The sequence below is a fragment of the Bactrocera latifrons genome, unplaced genomic scaffold, assembly GCF_001853355.1.
Source record: "Bactrocera latifrons isolate USDA-ARS-PBARC rearing strain unplaced genomic scaffold, ASM185335v1 scaffold_9, whole genome shotgun sequence".
Classification (NCBI taxonomy): domain Eukaryota; kingdom Metazoa; phylum Arthropoda; class Insecta; order Diptera; family Tephritidae; genus Bactrocera; species Bactrocera latifrons.
In genome coordinates this window covers 1,573,831-1,597,773 of record NW_017537600.1, presented here as the reverse complement: position 1 = coordinate 1,597,773, position 23,943 = coordinate 1,573,831, and the positions used below count along the sequence as shown (strand labels likewise).

The 23,943-nt window shown below is 35.6% G+C and overlaps 1 long non-coding RNA gene across 1 annotated transcript in view; it reads left to right on the top strand.

Moving 5' to 3' along the window:
• LOC108977468 overlaps positions 1-23,943 on the top strand; it is a 316,378-nt gene that overhangs the window by 169,359 nt on the left and 123,076 nt on the right. The gene's annotated exons all lie outside the window — the stretch shown is intronic.

Genomic DNA, 23,943 nt, shown 5'->3' with positions numbered 1-23,943 from the left:
GAACATAATTAAGTTTGACTAATTTACGTAAATTGCAGCATAGTTTTGGGCGGTTAAAATAGCAAGTGCTGTGGAAAAATGCTCAAATTCACAATTAACCCGTAGAGTGTGCGCGTGTATGTGTGTGTGACTTTGTGAATTAGCCGTTGTCAATTGCTTGGCTAACAGGCAGCGCTGTGATGACGGTGGACACATTCGTGGGTGGGCACCAGCGCGTGTGGATATGAACAAGTTTACTGGTAAGGGTGTGGTCAAGCGCCAAACTTTTCAATTGCCAACTTGTACATAGTCGTATTTGTTCGGCAACTATTTGAATTATTGCAATTCCGTTGTTTTTTCATGCAGTTATTTAAATGCAAATTAGTGCAGAAGTACCTGAAAGTATGCCGTATACTTTTTTTACAGACATTGGTTTTGTGAGTACATGATTGCAATAATATGTTTATTTGGAATTTAATTACTCTTATGTTAGTAAATTAAAGAATATTTAAGAAGGAAAGTGTCCCTGAAGAATGGAAAAATATATGGTAGCCATGGTCGGCACAGTTGATTTGAAAAAAGGAGTGAAAATATCTTAGTTTTCAAAAGTCGCAATGCCTCAGAAATTTTTTTTTATTCCGATTCGATTATAGTGTTATAGCCCAAATGTTCCACATAACTAAAAACCAAATTGTTGCCTACATTTAGGATTTCTTAGCAAAGGCGCACACCTAAAATCACTTTGTTGATCTCATTTCATACTTCTAGTTAGATAATAAGTTCAAACTGGTGTTAGTATTGATTATATTTGTACATTTACTGCTGAGTGAAAATTATAAAGTTTTCGAAAGTCATATTGTGTCAGGTTATAAATTTGTGGATAAGTTTAGCAAGGACGCACTCCTAAAATCACGAAGTTGCTATTACTTATTAATGAGTTTAAACTGATGTTAATATATGACTGCTTTTAAATCTACTAACCTAAAAAATAACCGAATAAACAACAAACGGTCTTTAATAAAGCTTCAATGAAATGAAAATGTATCAAAATTCTAATAATTCTAATTCCGAAAGAAGGAAGAACTGCTTTATAAATATGTTCTTCCTTCTTTCGGCAGAAAATTCTTTTTCTGAAAGAATATTGCCAATAATTAAAAGTATTATCAAAATTCTAATAATTATAATTCCGAAAGAAGGAATAAAGATAAATATGTTCTTCCTTCTTTCGGCAGAAAATTCTTTTTCTGAAAGAATATTTCCAATAATTAAAAGTATGTCGCTGAATGGAACTACCTTTAGTAAGAGCCCATCTTTGACTAATGACTCACCTGCAGCAACACATCACAACCACAGCCCTCCTTAATCATACGTCGATTTTGAGTTTCCAGGAGAGCTTCCTGTCTAGTATAAATCCTGGGTACTTAATTCTGTTAGCATACCGATGACGTGCTTCTTCCATTGATGTTAGATGCGCCTTTACGCAGCCCGCAATCTCAAGCTTTTCCGTTAGATCATTGTCAATCACAATGAAGAGAAGTGGAAGAGAACTCCACTTTTTGGGATTACTCACTTTCGCTTGTGCCTGCGCCATGCCCCAATCCAGCAGCCGAAACCTTAATTGTATCGTAAAGAAGTTTTAAGATGAGGATATGGTTAGATTCATCACAAAACCTATTCGAATCTATAATAACCGCTTCCGGTATAACGTTGTTGAACGTTACCTTGAAATCATCTACTCCAAACTCCTTGTTCGTTATGGTCCATCCGAGCCACGAGACTACTTCCTATAATAATATTTTTTACGTGCAGATCATTCAGCACCTCCCAAGTTTTGATTATTCTTAAATCCTTGCCCGACACAAACGATCTCTTACGTTCCCACGATATTAAATCCTAACTGTTCAGAGTCCAGCAGCCATTCAGATTCTTAAGGAATGGGTGTGTACGAGCATGCATCTAAGCCTTGAATATTCAGCCTTCCGCCTTTTCCCAAAAGGCTATCAGTGAAGACCTCTTCGAATTCCTTATATACAGACTTATGGAAGGCGATATACGGCTGTCTTGTTGTCCTACTGCAGGCCTTGTTGAGGAATCAAGTTGTTACATAAAGTGGAAAAGTATTGCCTACCTTGAGGCGTTTTTAGCAAAGTCTCACGCCCAATATGAAAATAAAAAATTTAAGCAGCTTATTAATTCCTTTGAATCGCACTAAAACTTTATAAATTGCAGCTGTATGATTAGTTAACTAGTTTTAGGTAATATTTCTTAACAGGAAATATAATTGAACATAATTTCAGTGCATTTGAAGAAAAAAAAAGGGAAATACAAAGTTGAGCCGCGCAATCATAAATTGCGATGAGGTAAAAGTATTGCGAATCAAAACTGCAAACGGATGCGGAAACGCCGCAGCAATAGCAGTGAATCAAACACCGTTGTATGTACGTACCGCTAAGAGCGTTTCAAGGGAACGTAAACCCAATCAAGAGAAATGGAGAAAAAATTCAAAGAATGCATTACACTGTGCTACACTATTAGCTCCCGATATGTAGCTATGTGTGCGTAAATACATTTCCCGCTGTTTCCTCATTTCATATCCTTAATGCCAACACAGAAGACGTAAATATGTGGCTGGGTAGTTGCTACTCTCCACAGCATTATAGCGAAGTCGCTTTTGAACACCAGCCAGCTTGTAGCTGCAACACTGCTGGTCGTGTCGTTGTTACGCCGCCGGGATATAGCAATTGGATTAAACTGCACTGCTAGGAACGAAAACGAGCGGAGAATGTGGAAAAGGCAAACAAACAAAAAGGTGCATGAAATTTTTGCTGAATAGTTGAAGTTCTACAAATAACTGAGAGTAAATGCACATAATTGCCATGAAATGAAATAACTGAATTGCAGTGGCAAAGGTAAAAATGGCTGTAGTTAGTATTACAGTCGATACAAAAGAGCTGTTAACATAACACACACGTACTCACATAAGTATATTTATGGTAGAGTGTTAGTGGGTAATGGTCTGTAATGCTTAGGTGGTGATTTCTACACTTTACAAATTTCTACGCCAATTGCCAGTTTTTATGAATTTTCAATACTAAACATGTTCAATATTTTTTGAAAGCACTTTTCTCTAATTGGCTGCTATTATTTTTTTTTTTTTTTGAGAATGTAGACTAAAGATCGACAATACAGGTGAGACATAAGTGTTTTGATTGCTTAATGAGTGCAAATGTTTGTAGAGAGATAGTTGAATATGTGGAAGGAATAAACAGAGAATATTATACGAAAAAAGTACAAACTATGTTATATAAGATACCAAGAACAAAGCATCAAAGAAACATGGTGAGTGCACAGTTGAAAATTTTTTGGAACCATAAAAATATTGGATTAAAAAAATTCACGCTCAAATGTAATTCCTGTGACAAAAGTGTAGAAAAGGAAAGGTACTTTAACTTTCATTTGAAAGCAAGAATTCCATGAAATAAACATTAGTTTTTGCCTACATTCCGGCGTTTTTAGCAAAGCTTCACACCTAATATTAAAAAATGAATTTTAGGTGTGAGGAATCCCACGTAACCTTTATTTTATATTTGCATGTGAATGATTAGTAAAATAATTTTTAGAGTAAATTATAAGCCGTCATAGCGTCAGTGAAATTTACGAAACAAAAGTGCCTTTTCCGATTACATTCTTGAAGTCAATTTACGAACGCGGCTAGTCAAAATAATCCGATATCCAAATACCGTAAATTATAAGTGGAAGGGTCTGCCGCGCTAATGCGGAGGAAATCGTTAAATTTGCCACGAGTTCAATGACAGTTTAAGGGGCCCCGTATATGATCTTAAGACTAATACCCTAACCTTCCCCATTATAGTCTAAAGCCACCGAACTTATTTCATTAGTCCTTCATTTCCTGACCTAGATAGATGGATAAATCGACATAATTTGCTCCTCGCGACGGTGATTACAGTTTTAAGCCTTCTAAAGTTGTAACCACACATTATCAACATGGCCTGGTGCATACCTTGTATTTGTTTAAGGTATGAGGACCAATCGCCATACGAAGCGCTGATCCCACAATTCTAGAAGAGCTGTAGAACGGGCAAGCTCGTCAGCCAGTTCATTCTCAGCTATACCCCTGTGACCTGGCACCCGGAAAAGGTGCAGATACCTGTACACCTACCTGATAATCCGTGGTTTACAGAAGTTAAATTTCTCGGCTTTCTCCTGACTTTAATACTAATGAAAATACATCTGAAAGAGCGCACTTTCCACAAAGATATATATTTTAAACAAATTTGTATTCCCAAAAGCACCATCAATATCAGTTCAATTCTCACAAAGATCAATCTGTCGTCATTCAATGATTTAATTAGAATCTGTGCAGCCAATGAGTTATCATTGACAAATCGGGATTGTTACTTGGCTAAATGTGCCTAGATGTAGGCAACACTTTATGAAAATATTATTTTGAAGGGTTGTATCGATTTACAAGTAAAAAAAATCGGTTTTGAATGAATTTTTTTGAAAGAACTATTCAATTTAATATATTTTAATAATCGGTGCTTAATTTTTAAAAACTAAGCTTTTGCTTGATCACTTAGCCCATATGCAGATAGGACCTTCATAATGTATACATTATGAAAAGACTTCTTGAAGTTCACTGCCGAAATGTGTTTTATGAGTAATACTATCATCTAATAAAAGATATCATATTCGCTAACACTAACTCGGCTTCTTTACACCATCAGCTAAAAAATTGAAGCATCACGCTTGCCATTTGCTCCCGAAAAGCATCTTTCAACTTATTTTCATTAATACTCCGCAGGGATCTTCGAATTTTTCCATTACTTTGCACAACCATTTAAAGAGTCGCATTTTAGCTGCCAAACCTTAAATAGTTTTAAAAGGCAAAATAAAACGAAAAAAAACCAACAATAATCGCCACAACTCCCCTCACTCTCTTGCATATAGATAAATTGCCACTTTTTGCGACTTAATTGTAGGCCATTTTACTTTTTGGGTTGGAAAAGTGCGCATACCTAGATTAAATTAAATTAATTATGCGCTGATTAAATTTTCGAGTGGCGCGTTGCTGCTGCGGCTGGTTGTGGCCGGCACAAAATGCTCTAATTGAAAGTAAAATTTCGCCGTTCATTGAAGTCTACAGCATTCTCTTGCCTTGACCACTGCCTTTGGTGGGTGGAAAGAAGGAGAAATTGGTAAAAATGGTGCTATTTAATTCTGCCATGTGTCAAATGTTTTCAAATTTACTTTCTCCCACTTACGAGCTTAAGGGTTGGAAAAATTAATCAGCCACCTTGATTAACCTTTCTGTTTAATTTTTTTTTGTTAAATGTTGAAGGTTATTTTTTGGAAGTCTACAGTGCCATTGAATATTTGTGATATGCAATCAAGAGTTATCGATCGTACAGTTCATTCGGGAAAGACTGTAGGGTTCTTTTGGTGTTGCTTTATCTGTGTCGAAAGTTGGCGTTGGTATGGTTTTTGCTTTGGAGTTCTGTAACGTGTAATTTAAGCCGCATAGGTCATTATTGTATTCTATGTCTCCAACAAGTATTTTTAAATGGGAAAAGTCTACGTATTATCGTTGCTAACTGTTTATACCCAATATTACTACGAACTTCCAATCCGCTAAGCTCATTTATTTTACGTTTTTTGGTCTAAAGGTTAAAGGGTGAAGGGTGAAGGCTTATTTTTCCAAGTCTATAATCACCATGTAGATATTTGATATGAAATCAAAACTTATAGATTTTTCATTTCTTCGGGCAATGTCGAAGTTTTTTTTATCATTGAAATTACTTAAGCATTGTCGAATGTGGCGTTGGTTTTGAGTCAAAATTTTAGATCTTAGAGTCAGGTCGTTGTCAAAATGGTTTTTAATATTCTATGCAAGCGTTACTAAGGTTTTCTTTTTGTTGCGAGTCTTCACTAAACGTTGATATCCAATATAACTATCATCTTCCCAATTGAAAAGTTCATTTTCTCCTCCAAGCCTTAATTATTGTTGTTCGTGAGTCGTAATTATTGGTCTTACATTCAGGTCATTATCAGAATGATCCTTTAGATTCTTGGTAAGCCTTTATATCGTTCAAAGCTTGATTTTCTTTTAGGTGTGAGTCTTCACTAACGATGATATCCAATATAACTACCATCTTCCCAAATGAAAAAGCTAATCTCAAATTCTCTTCAAATACCGAGTTATTTTTATTTGTAAAGCATCTTCACTCTGATACTGACAGAGGCTAGCAACTGATCGAGGCTTTTCTGAAGAAAACATCCACATTTTATTGCGGTTGTAGTATTCCAGCCCCTGCTCCTAAACCTTAAATTGTATATATTTTCCATAAATTATGTTTTGCGTTGTAGTAAAGCCGTCAATTGAAATTCTGTTTGTAATTTTGAGTATCCATCCCACACGGATTAAAAAAAAATGTACGCGCTTAAAAGCATGCCATCGTTTCGTATTACTGTCAATAAATTAGCCTTTTAATTGAGCTTGCAATATTTTCACGCTGCTTTCACCTTTCTTATTTCTATTTTTCTTTGTCTAATCTGCATATTTTTACTCTTAAGCTAATCAATACAGCATTAGCTGAGTGCAAAAAACGTGGTCACCATTAATAAGTGATTTGCGGGGTCACTGAGAGCGCTATGTGTAGCGGGTTGTTGGCATAAAAGGCAGCTAAGCTGATTTGTGTTAATTTGTTGACGGCGGATTTCTCAAACGATTTCAATTTATAACGTAGATGACTTAAGGGCGAAAAATCACTGCACTCAAAAAAATAAAAGGGATATTAGCATACTTTTAGGCAATTTTTCTTATGTTGATGCGCAATCTGCTGGGAATTCATTTCGCTTGGACAAAATTTTCGGCTGTCGAAATCTTCTTATCATCTCTGCGCAATCGTGGAAACGCAAGCAAGCAGGTCCTGCTTATGAATTCATAATGAGATTAGGCGAAGGGTTCGAATGGCGGACTCTGTACTTTGAAAGAATAGCTAAATATTTAATGCAACCCTGTGCTGTTTAAAATTTTACGCGCACAATTAACACTTCATAGCAGAGTTTGTGTTTTTTTGGTTTTTAAAAAAAATTTTTTTTTATTATACTCCATTTTGTTGGTCGAAATTTTCTATTTCTGCATTACAATTTCATACTCTCTGCGCAAAAGCGCATTAAAATTTCAAATGCTATTGAGAAAAGGATGAAAACAAACGCAATAGCGTCATGAATAAAGTGAAGAAACACTAAGTAGTGCAACAAACCAACAACGCCAACCCGTTGCTTCATTATAGTCTACATTTGCGCGCCACCGCCACTCAAACAACAGCCGTCGAAATTCGCAGGCTGCAGCGCAAAAGTATAGCAAGCATACTTTCAAGTGTTCAAATAAATACAGTTGAAATGTACTTAAATGGTTGCACCCTTTCAGCCATAGCGGTCGTCTTGGTGGCATTAAAACTGAAACTGCCTGTCGAGCTGCTCACATTTAGCGAAGTTTTTGGCTGCTCATTGCTTTTGTTTATAATTATTTTTCCTTTCTGTATTACAATAACGGTATGTACGCACTGTTGCACATCTTTCTGCAACTTGTTGTCCGCCGACAGCAACATTGCCAACATTTCGCTGATTGTTCATTTGACAGTTGTTCGCGTTCTTAAGTTATCTCCTTGTGATTATTTGGTATTCACGTATTCTGTGCACTTTTCTTATGTACTGACTTGGTTTCTGTTTTTTTCTTTTCTGCTGCGAATAGCATTGTGGCGCCACGTACTTAGAAACTGTGATTTTCAAGAAACATGTATATACTTTTAGGCGCCGCTCCTTCGTAAAGCGCTTTTCTGCACAATAGTTTTCTAGTTGCCTAGTTCGCTTGAAGTGCGTAACTCGACTTTGTTTTGTGGGAATTTGTGGTGTGTTTGTGATTTGTTGCTAGTTTGGCGCCCAAAAGTATGCTATATGTTTTTGGAGAATAGTTATTTTTAAGGAAAGCGGTTACCTTGGTTGCAACAAGAGTTCTTAAATGTTTTCTTAAGAACTTTTTGTTTTTTTTTTATTATGGAATTCTTTCTCCTAAAAGTATGCTACATCGAATATGTAACATGCTTTTACCACTCAATTTTAGAGATATTACTTTGAAAAATTATCTGCGTGTTTATCTCCTCAAGTAGCTGCTTATTTGTTGGAAGTACCATTACGGAACCACTAAAACATATAGCTGCCTTACAACTTGATCGATCGGAATGAAGTCCTTGTATGAGACATTTTCTTATATGACAAGATATCTCCACGAAATTTGGCACAGATTATTGCACACGGTAGAGCTGCAATCTCCGTATGTATTGTTCAGAGCGGACCAGTATAGCGTGGCTGCCATACAAACTGGCCAATCAAAAGTGAAATACATTTCTTTTTATATCCTTTCCTCTTATAAGAAATGCAGCTTCGAAGGATATTATAGCTGCGGAGTAACCGAAGTAAACAGTATTTGTTTTATTCTTATTATTTTAGCGAAATAAATCATTTAGTCCTAAAAGTATGTTATAATGAAGTAAAATCTTAATTTTTTTTTTCTTTTGGCTAGGTTTTTAGTAATAGCTAAGTTTTTTTTAGCATTATTCACAATTTTGAGGTTTTTTGGACTTTGTTTTTTGTATTTGAGTTATAAAAAAATATACTCTAGTTTATTATCGGTATTTTAGCAGTTGTGAAAACGTGAAACAAACTCCTAAAGATATGTTATGATAAAACAAAGTTCGTTCTTTCGCTCTTTCCACTATACTCCTGTAATTAAAATTGGAAATGTTGTCATTCGTATTTTTTTTTTGTTATAAAAAAATTTTTACTGCAGAATTGTTTTAATTTTAGCTTGCTTTCTTCAAAAGGAATAAAAAAACAAACAGCGCCTAAAATTATGTTATAATACAATTAAGTTAGCTTTTTTACACTCTTCGATATACATCTTACATATATATGTACATACATATGTACAATTGGCAATGTTATCATTTGTGTTTTTTTATTAAAAAAAAAAATATTTGCTGCTGAAAGTATGTTATAGTTTTTTCCTTCTCATTCTTTCTTTTCCATATTTAAAATTATAATTTTTTTTCATTTGCACTTAAAAAAATAAAAATAAAAACACACAACGCCTGAAGGTATGTTATAATAAAATAAAGTTCGCTTTTTTGCACTCTTCGATATTTTTTTTTAACGGTTGGCAACGTTGCCATTTCTATTTCAAACCGTATATTAAAAGTTAATTACTCCTAAAATTATGCTATAGTTGGATAAATTCTCTCTTTTTTCATATTCAAAATTATTATTATTATATTTTCGCTTAATTTTTTACTATGTTTAAAAATTTTACTTCATTTTTCATTTCTCTAGATTTTTAATTAAGAAGGATAAAAACTAACAAACGCCTAAAGGTATATAATAAAAAAGGTTCGCATTTTTAAACTCTTCGATATACTTCTTTCACTAAAATTGGCAATGTTGTCATTTCTACTTTGTTTTTATAAAAAAAAAATATTTACCTACTCCTGCGAGTATGCTTTAGTTAAACAAATGCTTTCTTTTTTCACATTAAAATTTTTTTTATTTAACTTAATTTTTCGCTATATCTATAAATTTGCTTCTTTCTTTAAATTTTTATTTAGGAAAAAAGTGACAAATTAAATTAATTGCTATTTCTGAGCGCAGCTTGTGATTCATCTTGTCAGCGCCCTCCTACTAAACAAGTTAAACGCCTGTGACCAACAAACCAGCTCACTCGGGCGATTAATCTGTCAACGCTCGCTCAAACCAGCGCTGCCACACAACCAAATAAATGAGCCACCAACTCCGCGCTCATCAACGGCGTTCACACCAACTTTCCCAGCGCAAGCATGAAATTGTGGCTGCCAGTCTATTAATTATGCTTAGTAGTTCCCACGGCGATATGTGCATATGTACTCGCGCATATATAATGGTTACAAAGATATTAGCATACATACATACATGTGCTAAAGCTGGTGTGAAAAAATGCTGCGTCATTTACTTTCTAAAAACTATTAATTATATTCAAACCCGAGGCGGCCGCTAATTTGTGGCGCAAATTAAGTAGTTGGCCGGCATGTTGACGCTGTCAAAACGTAGCGCTGCGAGATTTGAAAAATAAAAGCTAAAACATGCATACATATATATCGTATAAGCGATTAGGACAAAATATGAGTATGTGAGGCTGTGTGTGTGATTTGTTGGTTATTTTTTTCTGTGCTTTAATGACACGTGAGTCGCATAAATGTGGTAAGCAAATGGTGATATTTTTGTGTGGCATTGACTTATGATTTGGAGGTGAGACTGACATACCATACATATAAAGCTGGTAGAAGGATGCATGAAATGATTATTAATTTTTTGTATTTGTACTTGGTTTTACCTTAGGCGGTTATGTCCTCTTAGAAATTCGAAAAAAAAAACGTGTTTTCTGTTGAACTTTTTTCTGCTCTAAATAACTAAAGCAGCCAAATTCTCCGCTGAGTTAAATACGGATACATTGTATTTTTTCCATAAAATTTTTTTATAAATTATCAATAATACATATATAAAACTCAAACACCGGCTAATGTTTGTTCAGTTTTGTGTTCAGAGCATTAAGATTCATTTTCTATATGTAACCAATGAAATACTTCAATCATTAATGTTGTTGGCTTTAAGTAGAGGAGAGCATCAAATGGAGGAGTGCTTAACTTTAATTCGCTAAGCTTAACCTACTCCCAGCTCCCAACACTCCCACTGAACCACTTGATTAATTATTACCTATGTGGGAGTGATAAGACATTTGAGTCTCCTCTATCGCACTGACTGACGGACGCCTACTGTGTTCCATGTCTCAGTTTCGTCATGCACCTTCGCTGACAGCTTTCCAGTTCTCAATAGAATGGCAAATGAGTGTCGTAAAATTTTCCACCTTAAAACTAGCACCGAGTGTTGTTTTAAGTTTTTCCCTTCTACTTCAAAAGTGAGGGCAATGAAAGAATACATGCTCAGAGTCTTCAAAGCATTATAAACACGTCTGTAGTTCGGACAAATGTCGTGTTGGACTCTGTAAAGCTATCTTCTAAAGCACCCATATCCAATTAGTATTTGGGTTTGGTGGAAATCCAGGTTCCTATGACGTCTGTCGATCCACAAATGGATGTCCAGTATCAGTCTGTAGGTTCACCATCATTTTAGTAAGGTTCGCCACTGCTGCTGCCATATTGTTAAGTTTTTGACTCTCTCTTCTCTTTTGACTCCTATAGATAACTGATATACTCGCTCGTATTCGTCGCTCTTGATGTCAACGGCCATCACACTTTCTATTACATCAGCAGCATCACTTGATGTTGTTCGGAAAGCTCTGATCACTCTTAGTACCGACAACCTGCGCACTGTGCATATTTATGGCTGTGGATGCATGCTCCAATGGTGGGAGATATAGTTTCCTCCACTTTTCTAGTACTTAATTATGAGAAAGACTATTTTGCTCAGCCAGGTCTAAACTTATTACGGAGAGCTGTCAATTAGCTGTCATTGCCAAGGTGGGTATGTGACTTGGCTAAAAATGCCTAAATGTAGGCAACACTTTATAGCAAATATGTTTTCTAGAGTTACATATATGAATTTATACGTAAGAAAAAACATTTTTCTTTTGTTTTTTTCTACAATGAAATGCCAAACAATACTGAACAGAAATAACATGAAGGTGCTCGACACGATTCATGCGTGTTCTGCCAAAAAATTGTCTATTGAAAAAAGTACCTCTAAGTGATCACCAGTTATCTAATGCGGTCTTTTGAAAATGACAAGTCTACGATCCAGCTGTTTCTGAGAAATTTTCTTCATTCACTCCTGAAAATAGAGTTTCGAGAAAAGTGGGTTTAGCTTTGGAGCTGATTGTACAAAATTAAAAGCTTCTACCAACACACTCATATTTCCAGGATCAACTTAAAATTTTTCGAAAACAATTTTGAAACATATGTACGTCGGTATATGTATATGTCTACAAAAATATAGATTTTTTTGAAATTCGCTAACCTTTTACGAAAAACTAACTTACTATATATTTTCTAATAATTTCTTGCCAAAATTTGATTTCAGAAATTTCATGACAGTAAATTAGTAATTATTTTGTATAATGTTGATTCTTAATATATTGAAGTTTACAAAAAAGAAAAAAAAAATATTTAAAATATCGTGTAAGCTTTCTCCTTTAAAAATCCTCCATTCATATGCGTCTCATACTCTTAATATTGCAACCAGGAAAATTACAATTTTAATATAATTATACTTAGTCTAGTCGATCAGTACACAACTTCGCTGTTGCAATTGTCTGCCAAAATGCTAGTTAGAAGCCAATTAAAATTCCAGTTTATTATTGCTGAATGCATGTCTCTTGAACTGTCTACTTGCGGGACTAGCATGCCGGCCCTTAGGCGCTTGGAAGTGATTGAAGGCAGTTACAGTTGTGAAGAAAATAAATGTAGAATTTGAAGGTCCGATGAACCGTTGTTGCAATTCGCGAGGAAGCGGACACGTAGACATTATTTTTAGACAGGCTGAGTTCATATTGAAAGCTTTGAAAACTGAAAATTGGTTTTAATTTTAAATTTTTTCCACTTCTAAAGTTTCTTTCACAACTGCAAGACTGTTTTGTATATATTTATATATATTGTGCATACAAATAAGCTATAAGTAAAGATGCTTTCGAAATTTCATTGCATGCATTGCGGCGCTTTGACCCTTACCATTACATTTTTCCGCCTCTCACTTCAATCGCTCACTGTAACAACAATTATATGCAATTCCAACTCTCAAAATGAACTTATACGTATATACTTATATATATTTTTAGGAGTCTGATAGCCACTGTTATACAAAGCATCAAAGCATACACTGGCAACATGCATTGAGCATGGCTACTAACTAATTGTAGTTTTGTGTTGAAAACAAAAACCAACTTTAAAATATACACAGACAAATTGCATGTCTGACTGCAACAAAAATAATACAACGACCGCCTAAACACAATTAAGTGTCATCCAAGTTCGAGTACAGACTACAGACGTTGAAACAAATCGTCGAAAATGTTGAAACAACAAGGAAATTGTAGACTAGTCAGAGGAAGGGGTGAATAACCGGAATAGATGAGAGCATTTAATTGTCGAATTGTCATACAAAGTGGCAACCATTCATGTTGGCTATTAGAAGTGGTTTGAAAACGAGACAGGGTGGCTCTTAAAAAACTGATGACGAATTTCAGTACAGAAAAGCGTTTTGTGAATCATCAAAATGCACTGAACACATTCGAAATACGTAATTTATTACAATAAAAAAAATGTTAATTTAATATTTAATAAAGCAATTGTATGTGCATTAGGGTGGTATGTAAAAAATCTGTTCAAAAAAATTTGCCTGAAAGCTTGTTGACACACGAAATATAATTTCATTTGTTGAAAAAATATGCGTGTATATATAAGGTGGTTCGAACAAAACTAGCATGCGCATTAGGGTTGTATGTAGAAAATCTGATCAAAAGATTTGTCGTAAAAAAATGTAAAATTTTTTTTGAAGAACGAAGTTTTACTCCATTTATAAACAATTATGTACATGTATTAGGATGGCTCGAAAAAATTTTTCATGTACATTAGGGTGGTATGTAAAAAATTTATTCAAAAATATTTGTTGTAAAATTTGGTTGAAATACGAAATTCAACTCCATTTAATGAACAATTGTGTTTGCACATATATTAAGGTGGTTCGAAAAATAACTGACAAATAATTTAAAATTAAAATTTAAATATATTTTTAAAATTTGAAAATTTAAAACTGAAATATAAAATTTCGAACTGATTGTGCATTAGGGTGGTTTGTAATAAATATTTAAACAATATTTATTCTATAATCTTGGTTTATCTTGAAAATCAGAAAATCTAAAATTTTGGTGAAACATGCAATGAAAATCTGATTGTTTAACAATGTGTGCATGTATATTAAGGTGGTTCGCAAGATATCTGTGAAATAATTTTTTATATTAAAATTTTGGTGAACTTTTTGAATCTGAAATTTTTATTTTATCATAAAACACAAAATCTAAATCTTTTTCTTGAACAATAGTTTGTAAAAAAATATGATAACAATTTTTATCCTAAAATCTTTGTGGTTCTTAAAAATAGGATTATTTAAAATTTTCGTGAAACGTAAAGTCAAAGTTTGATTGTCAAACAATTTAGTATACGCATTTGGGTGGTTCGTACAAAAGCTAGAAATCATAAAATCTTACTTGATCTTAAGGGCCACATATATACATATGTATGTAATTGTAGGTTAGATATTAGCTTATTAATAAGATGAATGCGTGGCTAACTTTTCCAGAATTATGCGGATATATTGTTGTAATATTTAAGTGATTTAAGTTCGATATTTATTTTCATATGTGATTTATTTGGTTATAGTTGTGTAGATTTTCGAAAATTAAAATAAATTAATCAAAATATTTAAGTGACACCCTAAAGCACATACATAAACATGTAGATTATTTAAGTAAGCTTCAATTTTTTTTGTTCGCCAGATAACAAAAGTGTCTACAATATTACTTCTCTCACTTAAGTGCCACCCTAAAGCGCCTACATAAACTTGTTGATTAAGTTAATAATTTCCAAATTTATTTGTGGCGCTAGACTTTCCAAAAATTTTAAGAATATTACTATTTATATTTAAGTACCACCCTAAAAGCGTATATCCATACATATGTAGAAATAAGTACAGATTGTATTTTTGTTTTTATTATGTGCTTTATTTTGCCATGCGTGAATGTATATGTCTTGGAAAATATTTTGAAAATAGTAAAAACAAACATTTGGTGTACATTAGAACTCCCCTAAGGCACACATTAGGTTGTCAAACAAGTCTTGCGGTATTTTCGCTAGTTGGCGCTGAGAGCGCGTAGTTCCAGTTTTATTCGTCGCATCGGGTCATGTTATACCTTTTTGGAAAGCTCATTTTACGCGCTAACACGTGTTTGATTGATTGTCGTTTCTTTTAAGTCGTTCATGAGTTATAGCGTCGCAAACATGGAAAAAATACGGCATATTTTACAGTACTACTACGATAAAGGCAAAAATGCATCTCAAGCCGCCAGTAAAGTTTGTGCAGTTTATGAACCCGATATAATTTCCGTTTCCACCGTACAACGATGGTTTCAACGTTTTCGTTCTGGTGTAGAGGTCGTCGAAGATGCGCCACGCTACCGCAAGACCTTTTTGACAACCTATTATTAAAATATGTTGGCTTATTAATAAGTTCGAATTTTATTTGAGTTTTTATCCTGTGATGCAGTTGAGCATAAATGTTTAAGCGGGAAGTGCTCGAAAAAGTACCACCCTAACGAGCACAAAAATATATAAAATCTTTGTTTATTTATTTATTCGATAACATTTTACTTCATAAAATTTGAATACCTAAGCGCTAGGTAAAATATTCGAAAAAGTACCACCCTAACGAGCACAAAAATATATAAAATCTTTGTTTATTTATTTATTCGATAACATTTTACTTCATAAAATTTGAATACCTAAGCGCTAGGTAAAATATTCGAAAAAGTACCACCCTAATGAGCATATAAAAATAAATGTATAGCATTTTTTAAATTTTTTTTTAGTTTTTGCAATAACATTTTACTTCCTTGTAAGATTTGCGTGCCTCATAGCAGACCCCACCGTCTACCCAAAAACTATCTTGTTTGTTCACCAATTTATTCACATTAACTGTGCTTTATTTTTAATTAAGCAAAAGTGTTTCGTATTTCTCTTTTCACTTTTATTTATACACGAAATACCATAAATGGCACACCAAAAGCCCACAGCGCCGCTGGTATGCATAGTTGTATGTGTGTATGTATATTTATGCCACATCGATCAATATTGACTTATGCATTTTCATTTTTAATTTTATCAACTTTTACCTGCACATGTGTACTATTTCCGCGTGGATTTAATATGCTGCGCCACAGGCAGCTATCAGCCGCCAAACACATTTCTGCCATTCACAATTCGCTCGTTTTCATACTTCCCTCTCTCTCTCTCTCTCTCTCGGGCTGTCTCTGTCACGCTCTATCATAGCTGACAAAACTCGCGTCGTTGCAGCGAGGTGTGAAACAAGTCAGAAAGTGTCGCGCCAAGTCAACCAGATGGTGCCACTTGATTAACTTTGATTTATTTTTGCCACACACAGACGCGCACGCATACTTATATTTATAAATATGCCCGCGGTAACTTTTAAATGCTGCTATTGGCTGCGTATGTATGTATATGTAGGCAGATATAAGAGTATTGCTGTTAAATTGATATTATTTATACAATTTTTTCTTACATTAATTGACTATGCTTTTATGTTTTTTGTATGGCGCGTGACTTCCTATATTCCTTTATTTCCCTCTCCACGCAAAGATTTAGCGAAATTCGTAGCATATCTTGCGGCGCGTCGCATATTTCGCCCCTACTCTATATATAAGTGTATCTATATAGATATTTAAATAAATGTAGATATATATTTACATAAATATATTATATTTTTTTCTACTATTAACAATTCAGCTACTTTTGCTGTCTGCCGTCAAGTATTCTTCCAAGTGATTGATGCTGATTGAGTACAGGTGCTATGCAGGATTGAAAGCGTAAATTTATAAAAACTGCAACAACAATAATGCAGTTGAAAGTACAAAGTGAAGAATATGAGTGATTACTGTTACTTTCATCAAATATGCTCAGAATTTTCGACAGTTATGGCGAGTCATTTGTTCGAAACAAAGTTTAAGAGGCACACTCAATATGACAGCCTTAAAAAAGCCTATTTTTATGAATTAAAAAAAGCAATATTTATTGTTTTAGGAGTATATATTTATACATAATACTGTGAATAAAAGCTAAGATGCGGTGATTATCGTGACATCGTGACATGGTTCCCTTCCACCGTGAAAACCTCTTCAAAAAAAAATATTATTTCACAGCTATGCCTCCTTTGAGTCAAGCTTTTTGTTTGAATTGGTCAGCATTATGGGGGCACAACTCTTGACTCCCTCATCGCCATAGTGCGGCATTGCTTCCCCGCTACGTACTTGCCAAAAATTCCACTCATATTGTTCCGAAACAACCGTCCTGGCTTGACTTGAAGCCGTTAGACTTCTAGCTTTGAGAAAACTCAAATATAAAATCGAAATACTTACGACAAGTTCTTGAAGACTATACCAGGAAAATACTATTCGATTATCTCGAAAAAAATAAAAAGAACCGTAACAAAAAAATTATTGATTTGATGATTTTTCAACATCTAAAGTCTTTAGAATGCAGTTTTGCGCATAATTAGTAAGGACACGAATCAATACCAGCCAGCTGATAGCTGAATGATCATTATAATAGTGACCTCCTGTATAGTTTCACTCCAGCTTAGTGAATTGAAATCTAAATTTACGATATGTAAATTGTATATATACATACAGGGTCCGACACTCGAAGTGCAACTACAGACCGTTCGTGCAACTGTCGCACTGCAATCAGCTGTTTATAAATTTGCTGATTGACAGTTCGGAGTATTGTTCACAAGTGTACAGAAGCGTTTTGCCCAAAGTGAACGCATAAAAAATATTTATATTTAGCTGGAAAATCATAGCCAGCAATTGTTCGTGAGCTCAAACACCTTAATGTGAATAAAGTTTTTGTTTATCGCACCATAACTCCTTACAATGATACTGGTAGCATCGAAAACCGACATGAACTCGGACATCAAAAGACTGCAACGTCACGTGAGTTGGTTTGGAAAGTAAAGAAGCGACTTGAACGAAATCCACGACGAAGTGCCAATCAATTGGCTGAAGAACTGAAAATATCCAACCGCAGCATCCGACGCATATTGAAAAATAAGCTCATGCTCAAGACTGACAAGTTCCAAAAGGCCAATGATCTCACACCGAAGCAGCAACAAGTAAGACTTGAGAGAGCGAAGCAGTTGCTTCGCTTGGCCGAAAGCGGTCAAATTCCGAACATTGTATTTTCTGAAGAAAAGATTTTTCCAATTGAGCAACTCGTAAACTCTCAACCCGATAGGGTTTGGGCCGCTGTCACCGCAGATGGGCCCTCTCCAATTGTTTTCATGGAGCCTGACGTCAAAGTAAATGCGAAGTAGAAAGTGTTCTGGAGACGGCTTTGAAGCCGTGGGGAAACAAACTTTTCGGTCGCAAACCATGGACGTTTCAACAAGAGTCAGCACCGTCTCACAAAGCGCGAGTGAACTAAGAATTTCTGAAAAATAACGTTCTGAACTTTGTTACGACTACACAATGGCTCTCGAATTCACCAGATGCAAATTCAATGGATTATTCTCTCTGGGCCATTCTGGAGAGCAAGGTCTGAAGTACAAAATACACCAGTCTTGAGATGCTGAAGAAAGCCATTGTCCGTGAGTGGACCAAAATACCGGCAAGTTTTTTGACCGTCTCAAGGCTGTAGTTAAGGCAAAAGGTGGTCATATCGACCGAATTTATTGCGATTAATTATGTGAAACTAGGAAATTCTGTAACTTGATATGATCAAGCAGCCTTAACCAGATGTTGTTATACCTAAAAGTGCTGTGTTTCGGTGGCACCAGACTTTTTTGTTGGACCGAGAGGAGATCTCCGATGAATAAGCAAATCCAGAGTGAAAACGATGCCCATTTTTTTTGTTTTTTTGTTTTTAACACAAAAAGCATCGTCCACCTTAAATTTGTTCCTCCTGGAAAAACCGTCAACGCTAAGTTTTACGTGGAAGTCCTCAAGAGACTCAAACGAAGGGTCAATCGGGTCCGACAAGACATCGCAGACGATAAGACACAACGACAACGCCCCGGCTCATATCGCATTTCTGGCTCAGGTCTCAAGGCTATTCCGGAGAATGCCATCCGTGACGCCCTAAATGCTTGGAAATTGCGCTGACAGCCCTGCATCGACACAGAAGGAGTCTATTTTGAAAGTTTTCCCAAAAAGCTGCTCATTTGTCGGAGCTATCGATATCGGACCACTGCCAAGCAGACTGAACGATCGGAATCAAGTTCTTGTATGGAAAACTGTCTCATTTGACGAGATATCCTCACGAAATTTGGCATAGATGTGTGTTCAAAGCAACGGTACAACCTTTAAAGAAATTGTTCAGATCGAATTCATATAGCGTCTAGCCGCTATACAGAGCGACCAATCAAAATAAAGATAAATATTTTGTTTTTTTTATAACATAACAAATGTGCCTCTGAGGGTTAGTACAGTTTCGGTGCAACCAAATTGGACGTTTTCTCTGGTATTACATTGAGAACCTTGTGAGATGAGTGTGTCTTCTTTTTGGTATATAATATAAGTTATGGAGTGCGGAGTTTTACTGTCATTATTTTAAGTAAATGTAATTTTATATAATTTTTTTTTTTTTAAATTTAGTTTGAGTTGCTCCTCCACACATTCCGTACTGCGTACTCAAACCTATTCACCACACTTGTTTCCGTGAGCCGAGCATATGGGGGAAATTTAAATCAGATTTTTATTATAATGCGCTTATTAAGTATAAAAATATACAGAATTTTCGGCGGGAAAAAAGTATAAAAGAAATAAATAACTAAAGTACGTGCAGCAATGAAGCCGACACGTGACAAAATATGCTAACAATGCCAAGGCAAAGGAAGGATAATAAACAAACCTAAGTCCACATATCATATGTACATGCATATGTGTGTATGCTTGTGTGTACTTAGTGTGAGACAAGGTGGAGAAACCCACAGCTCTACGCTGAAGAGACGTCAAAGGAGCCAACAACTACGAAACGAGCGTTTTGCTTAGACAAAACGTATGTGAAACCTGCCCGCGGTGCTGCACGTGAGGCGGATTATGCGTGTGAGGTAGAAGGCGTAAAACCACCGGAAGTCAAATACAACAGAACGCAAATTGCCTGCCAAGTAGCTAACAAAACGAAGTAAGCAACTGTAACGGCGGCGGCTAAGTAAGCGAGTAAGAAAATATGCGAAATAAAGCGATGCTGAGGCTTACAACACATGTACTCGTATATGTATGTATATATACATATATGTGAAGCAAAAAAGGCGGCAATATGATTTGCGGTGTACAAAGCTGTCACATTTTGTGTGTAATTTTTGACGAAACATAAACGAAAAATAATATGCGTCAAATAACATAGTGTATGTGTGGGTGGCGCACACGGCAAGCGTGCGCAAGTCAGCAGAGAGGGGCAGCAATCGGCAAGCAAAGCGTTGTTACAGCGGAAGAGCATGGCGGCTATATTGTTGTGAGGGCACAGCGTAATTTACAGGCATATGCATGACAGATTAGATTATGCTAACATAAACACAGGCGCTTAAGCAAACTTGAGGCATATACACACGCAACTAGCATTTAAAATATGTTGCCACGTGTGTTAGCATATGCGATATATTGCGATATACGGCGGCATACACACATGCATACAAACATACACAGATTCACATACGAACAGACATACATATACACAAAAATAGATACACATACACATACAAAGCGACATACTCACATATATCTATACATATCTGTCTGTGTAATAAAATAAATAAATGCTATCTTCCGGCGTCGTCCTAACTTGGCGCGTAGGGATGTTATGCAAGCATACATATAGGCGCATATGCCTTTCCTCAGCTTTTATAATGTTAGCAGATGTGTACTTAGTTGCTTTTCATTATACATACACACTCTTGCATATAAATATGTATATAATTGTATTACATAGTCGAATTTTGTATGTTTACCTCGCTGATAATCGCAATAATAATAATTTCCATGTTTGGTTGCTACTTAAAAATTGTCTTTGTGCGCACAAACAGCCTTTGTGTAGCTACAAGAAATTGGTATGTTCATATATTAGTGGGAAGTGTACCTTTATATGCGCAGGGCTTATCTAATTTTCGGCGAAAATTTCCAAAAAMAAAAAAAAAAAAAAGAAAAGACGTTAACTTCGACAGTGCCGAGGCTCTAATCCCCTTCACAGGTGCAATTTATTGATAGTATAAGTGGCTACAGAGAAACAGCATCAGCTTTTGTATGGCAGCTATAGTATACTCGTATGCTATAGTATTTCGATCTCAACCATTTATTTGGCAATTATAGCGCTGCCTTGGATAATAAGCTATGCCACATTTCGTCAGGATATCTCGTCAAATAAAAAAGTTTTCCATATAAGAAGTTGATGTGGATAGTCCTCCGATCTGAAGATTTATTCGAAAATTGTGCCGTTACCTTCGGCAATAATCCAATCTCTTTTAAATAAGAGATGCAAAAATTTAGGCTGATATTTCAATAACTGAGGGACTAATTCGGGCATATACAGACAAATGGACGGACATGCCTACATCGACTAAGTTCGGCTCCATACACATATTACTAAGCACTAAATCACGTAAAGACTCCATATAACAAAATGGCCTAGAATATGGTGTCGTAGAACCAAGGGATTACTTTCGTTGAGAGAACCCATCTTTCCAATCGATCCATTAATCCAATCGATGCCTCTTTTGCTTTCTCTTCGATATTCGGCTTCCATGAAAGCTTCCTATTCAGTATGAGGCCTAGATATCCTACTGTATCCGTCGGCTGCACACGGATGAGATTCATTTGCGGCAGCGGTGTCGCCGGGATCTTGTATATTCTAATAAATAAAACCGAGTTCGGTTGACAGTGATAAGTAATTACTCGACAGTCACGATCCTCGAGTTTTTTAAGCCGGTCATTTATGACCAGGATCTTTAGTAGAGGAGAGAGATCTCCATTCCATTTCAATCACTCTGCCGCACAGAAGACTGAAAAAGAAATGTTTGAAGCAAGACCGTCCAGAGAACTGTTTCCGGCAGCACGTTGTTGAAAGTTTCCTCCATATCAATAAGGTTCCAACAGCAAATTCTTTAACCCTGATATGTAGGGCAGTATGCATTGACCTTTACAGTTAGCACAGGCTCGCCAGAGTTTTTAGTAAGAAGAAAGAGAGGCTGATGGGTCTAACGTCCGTGGCTGTAACGTGGGAGCCTTCGAGATGAACGTAACTCTGACTCGTTTCCAGGCCCCCGGAATGTATCCCAGTCTCCTGTAGTTCACATAGATAGGTGCCAACCAGCGGCATGACATCTGAGCGCCCGGACCCAGTGACTTGAAGGTTTTGAACGATGTGATCGCACAAGCCAAGTGTCGCTCATACAGAAGGTGGCCAAAGACTGCGCAATTATCTTGCAGCACTCCGACAGATATCCCCTAGAGGACGTATTGCAGTGTATATTCACTGCGTCCTTAAAAGAACCCACGGAAGCGGTCTTGTTTGCAAGTATACGCCGTAATCAATAGGACTCATAACAGCCCTCCACTTTTTCGCAGAGCTTTTCCATGAAGTCCTCTTTGCCTTCTTTATCACGGAATTGTTTCCCCCATCCCGCTGCATACAACACCCAGTCGTCAGTTCACCCACTCCTACATTCCTTGTTAAATAAACGTCTGCAAGACGCCCTGATTTCCGAGAGTTCGACACACTCGTCCACCGTGTTGGCGGTAACCAATGAGTCTACCCCAGTACGCGTGAGGACATTTATATATACTATATAAGTATATTAGGGTGAATCAAAAAAAAAATTTTTTTTTTTTTTCGTTTGGTACTCTGAAAAATAGGTTCCTAGGCACCTCTCAGAAAGCCTCTCCAAAAACCTATGAGTTTCATCATTCATAATAATTTAGTTCATTGAGTTATAAAATTNTGAAAAATAGGTTCCTAGGCACCTCTCAGAAAGCCTCTCCAAAAACCTATGAGTTTCATCATTCATAATAATTTAGTTCATTGAGTTATAAAATTCATAAGAAATAAAACCTTTTCCCAAAAATAATCAAACTTTAACTGTTAATATCTTTTAAACGGTTTCGTTTACGACAAAATCGAACAGGCCTTTTTTGTAGAGCATTCAATTTCCTACAATATCTAGGGAGATAGTTTTTCAAGCAGTTGGAACCGAGATATAAAGTTTTCTATATGATAATAAGAGAAAATAGAAAATTGTAAGTAGGAGGACCTTCCCGTTACAATTAAGAACTCATTCTTGGAGAGGTTTCCTTAGAGGTGTTTAGGAACCTATTTTCAGAGTACCAAACGAAAGAAAAAATTTTATTTTTGAATCACCTTAATATATATATACATACATATATATATATATATATTTTTTATTTTGTACCAAAATTGTCAGATCAACTACTTTAAAGGCGTTATCTGCTTTATTATTTGAACCAAATAAATACGAAGCAAATTGTATGTCTCATCTAAAGGGATTTTTTTTTGTCTTTTTGACAAGACGTGCGTCCACTGAAACTCCAAACCATTGCATATAGATATATGTTATTTTTTATTAAATTTCGCAACGTCGCAAAATTTAAACTCATAAAAAAGTTTACTCCCATCCACCCCCAATCCTCCACAATTATGCCATTTAACCCTTTTGTCATGCTGCTTATTAAATGCAATATATTTGATGTGGCTGCTGTGCCACACTCTTATATAACAATGCCAAGTGTGCGAAATTTACACTCTCGTGCGTATTTGTCTACCACGACAATATTGTTTTAATTTACTGCATTGTGGCACAAATGTTCAGAATTATATCATAACCATTGAAGAGTTAGCCAATAACGAACAGTCAAAGCAAACAAAACGCAAACTGACAAACTTTTTGGATTCCATTGATTTTTCTCGGGTCTGCTGCGGCTGAGCATATTTACATTTTGTTCTATAGCCGCATTTGACTATGCCTGCTGGGCATATGGAGGTGGTGAATACTTTATAAGTATATGGTTGTAATATTATATATATATGTATTATTTGGAAGAAACGC